The sequence below is a fragment of the Leptonychotes weddellii genome, chromosome 6 (genome assembly GCF_054177405.1).
Source record: "Leptonychotes weddellii isolate Sample4059 chromosome 6, ASM5417740v2, whole genome shotgun sequence".
In the NCBI taxonomy this organism is placed as follows: Eukaryota; Metazoa; Chordata; class Mammalia; order Carnivora; family Phocidae; genus Leptonychotes; species Leptonychotes weddellii.
In genome coordinates, this window is record NC_138374.1 from 68,272,844 (window position 1) to 68,277,413 (window position 4,570).

Sequence of the window (4,570 nt, forward strand, 5' to 3'; positions counted from 1 at the left end):
AAGACTAAAGAATCATGGTAAAAAAGCCATGAATTCTATGTGCAGTATTCCCCTAGCGCTGGATTTCTGCTGTTCTCATTGATCGGTAAACTTGGTCTTGGCTGGCTGTTCTCGCTGATCTTCTGGGTGGGGCCTGTTGCCGTGGTTTCCAAATGTCTTTGCCGGAGGCGGAATTGCCCCGCCCTTGCCCCCTCCCGGCTAAGTAATCTGCTCGGGTTTGCTCTCTGGGGCTTTTGTTCCCTGCGAGCTTTCCGCACAGCTTTGGAGGTGGAGAGTGAAAATGGCGGCCTCCCAATCTCCGCCCTGGAGAAGCCGAGAACTCGGGCCCCGCTCCTCAGTGAGCCCCCAGAGAAAAGCCGTCAGTCACTCCCGTCTCCCCGGTCTCCGGCCGCACTCCGTGCTCACCCGGACTGTGACCGCGCGTTTCTGTCTCTGGCACACGACCCCGGGTGGAGTCTCCAAACTCTGCAGATCCCTGTGGTGCACTCCCACGCGGCTCCTCCCAGGGGAGGAAGGTGAGTCTCCCCAGATCTGCCGCTTGTTGGGTCCCTGCTGGAGGAGTAGTGGCCCGACTGTGCCCTGGATCACGGTTTATGGCAACCCCTAGCTGAGAGCCTGCGCCTGGGCTCCGTTTCTGCAGCTGCCTTCCCCGCTCCGATACCTGGGAGCTCTGCCACACTCAGGCACCCCCGGTCTTTCTGTGACCCCGAGGGTCCTGAGACCACACTGTCCCGGAGGGTTCCACCCCCCGCTTAGCCACCGGAGTGACGTCCCTCAGCGGAGCAGACTTTTAAAAGTTCCGATTTTGTGCTCCGTGGTTCTATCACTTGCCAGAAGCGGGCAACGGAGGCCCCTCCCCTGCCGTCTATCCTCCCAAATATCGCCTCGGATTCACTTCTCCGCACGTCCTACCTTCCAGAAAGTGGTCGCTTTTCTGATGAGAGAGTTGTTGCTATTCTTTTCTTCGATCTCCTGTTGAGTTTGTAGGTGTTCAGAATGGTTTGATCCCTATCCAGCTGACTTCCTGAGAGGAGACGAAATCCAGGTCTCCTACTCCTCCACCATCTTGCTCCGCCCCCCCCAGTTCCTTTTTATCTGGGAGTTTTTATCATGAATGGCTTAAATTTTGTCAAGTGCTTTTATTCCACCAATTGATATGATCATGTTTTCTCTGATTCAGGTTGTTAATATGGTGGATTGCATTGTTTGATTATCAAATATTGGTCAAGCATTGCTTCTCGGAAATGAATCCTACTTAGGCTTATAATTCTTTTTATGTATTTCCACACTTAATTTGATAATACTTTGTTAAGGATTTTGCATCTGTATCACTAGGGATATTTTTCTGTAATTTTGTTTCTTTGTTTCTTTCTTTCCTGATATTGGTAGTTTATGTCTTTACTCATTTCTTTGTCAATAGTGCTAGAAGCTTGACAATTTTTTTGATATTTTCAAAGAACCAGAAAATACATTCTTTTAAATTGCACATAGAAAATTCACTAATAGACCATATTCTGGATCAGAACAAAAATCTCAACAATTTTAAAATCAAACGAAGTTTGTTTTCTGGCCACAACAGGATCAATAACAGATATTTGGAAAATACCAACATATTTGGAAGTTAAACAGCATGCCTTAAAATAACCAATGGGTTAGAGAAGAAAAGCTTGGAGAAACTAAAAAAAAATAAAATAAAAAAATCTGAAGTTAATGAGAAATGAAAACTGAGTGTAGTAGAATGTAACTACAGAAGTGCTTAGATGGAAATTTAAAGTGATGTTTATGTTAGAATGGAAGTAAGATCTCACCTAATGATCTTAACCTGTACTTTAAGAAGTTAGCAAAACAATAGCCAGTTTAAACCAAAGCTAGCAGGAAAAAGAAAATAAAAAGCAAAAGTCAAGGAAATCAAGGCTGGAGCGGCAGTGCTAAGGCTGGAGAGTGGAGATGGGGGATGATTGCAGGGGGTGGGACCTTACAGCTAGGAAAGTCAGCTCTGGACACGAAGCTGCCTCAGAGCTAGGATCCCAGCCAAAGAGGAGTCAGCACCAGCTAGTCCCTGTTGGGTACTGTCTTCAATATCAAGCCCCAGGACAACTGCCTGGACGTGTTCGCCAAGCGCTGGGGGGTCCTTTTGGAGTTTCTGAGTTCACTGCCTCAGAAGGATTTCAAATTGCACAGGAAAAAGCCTTGAGAAAGGATTCTGCTAGAGCATGCATTCTCTACGTTGCCTGGACCCCACCCCCTGCTCCTGGGATGCACCCTGGGATTCCTTGTGCAGAGTGGCCGATTTTGTGAAAGTTGTTTACCCAAAGCAGATGAACCTTGCTCGTGTATTGGCACCAGGGGAGAAAAGTTAAACACAAATGTAGAATTATATCAAAGTTTGTGAAAATTACCTGCTGATTAAAAGACTTGTGGATTCCTTTAATCCAGAAACCAGCTGAGTGGTTGAACTGATTATGTTTGACTTTAAAATCAGAGGAATCCATCTAGACAAAGAAAAGCATTAAAGAGCAGTGGATCTTACTGTTAAAATCTTGGATTTGAGTAGAGCATTTTTATGGGGAATAATTTTTCCAAGGTTGATAAGCATTTCTTATCAGAACACTTTTGCCTAACTTTATATTTGATGGAGATCCTGTAATAATTGATAGTCTACATGCAGAAACACCAGATGCTTTGTGCAAGAAGCTGCTTGCACAATTTTTCTTTATCCCAATGCTAGCCAATTGAAATGTTCAGAAAAGCTGCTCAGCAGCAGAAAACTTATAACAAAGTTAGTGGGATATTTTCCATTCTCTCACAGGGCTCCCCAAAGAACACTAGCTAAAAATTCAGACTGTCATGTAATTCCTTGAGAAACTATTTGACAAATTATCTGGCAGAACTATTAGAGATTTTTAGGAGATATGAGGAATAAAAGTGAAACGTAATCTTCAAAATTCTGAATGAATGCCTTAGGATCCCCCTCCATTCGGTGGTATGATTCATGCAAAGAGGTAGAATATTGAGCCCTGTTTATATTGATGTGTTTCTCCCTGAAAGCATGGATGGAAGAAGGTCTGAATATTTTTTTAACTAATTGCTGGGGATTTCGTTGTCTGCAGAGCTGCCTGGAAAATGAGGTATGGTGTGAAGATGTTAGAATATTGGCTGTGGTTCACGAATCCGAAGGATTGCTGGGGTGCATTTACTGCAAACGGACAAACCACACCAAGATTGTCATTTTACAGTCTGTGGAAGTAGACTGAAAGAAAGAGACTGTTAACTCCATTGTAGTTCTTATACTGTATCTTCCCCATTCCTCAGGGAGTTCACCAACTTTATTAACTCCTGGAATGATGGAAAATGTTCCCTCTGAAATGGTACATACCATTCATTCTGTGCTAGGATATACTCATTACCAACATGTCAATGGGACCAGAATACCCCACTGATTTTGCTAAGGTTCCTTCTATGCTGATGAAGTATTTTTCAAATGACTATCAAGTGGTTAACCAATTTGCCAGACATTATCAAACTGGGCAGCCACTGCTCAAAAATATGATGTCTCAACTTTGTGCTGCCACTCATATGCAGCTTCAGGTTTTTTATGCCACTCTGGATCTGGTCTATCATGGGAAGCATGCTCTGATGAGGTCAACCCCAGCCAGCCCCAAGGAAACACAGCATAAAGTTTATAACTTACCATACATGGTAAATACTGGTTCTATGCAATTAAATTCCATCCTGTGTCTTTCTTGATTTTAGAATGTCAGATAGGTGAAACACATCTTTATAATTATCCAAGCTTGGAAATAACTCCATTTTACACATAAACAGAAAACATTTGTGCATAGCTTAATGTACTCTGAGCTTTCCAAGAATGCAAACACCATGCAAATTGAGAGAAAAGTATAATTCATTTCATTAGAACTTTATTGAGAAGTATTTGCCACTTGGAAAAATGATTTGATGCCACGAATGTTGTTGATTCTGGAATAAAATGTGTCTGTGTAATAGCGTATTTATAGCTGTTGCATTTACAGTAATATGTTGTATAAGTGCAAGCCTCTGTGATCTTCGTTATCATTCCTTGTGTAGTCTTGTCTAACATTTACATATTGAAAACACAATCCTTTTTATAAGTTTTTTTCCTTTTTCTTTTATGCCATAATTGGACATAATGTTGATTTCCCTAAAATTATATATATATATGTAAGTTTTATTCTGTAAACATTTTCTTTTAGTCTAAGGAGCATTAAATGTGACAGAGTTGAGAACAACCCAGTATTGCACAACTTATAAGTCATCCTGGAGCTACTTAATATTTCTCTTCAGTGTATACACGTGATGCAGTTACAATTATGCCAAATTTTATTCTCCTATTTTAGTTTCTTATTATGCTTTTAAAATCTGTCTCCAGCTTTGTTGAGGTGTAACTGACAAATACAATTCTAAGTTATTTAAACTATACCACATGATGATTTGATACATGCTTATACTGTGGAAAGATCCCCCTATCAAGTTAATTAACACATCTATCACTTCACATATTTACTTTTTTCTTTGTTAAGAACATTTGAGT

The 4,570-nt window shown here is 41.4% G+C and overlaps 1 pseudogene; it reads left to right on the top strand.

The window, feature by feature from the left end:
* Positions 1–3,747, top strand: part of LOC102728819 (mitochondrial intermediate peptidase-like) — a 66,417-nt pseudogene extending 62,670 nt beyond the window's left edge.
* Positions 3,748–4,570: the final 823 nt, after the last annotated feature.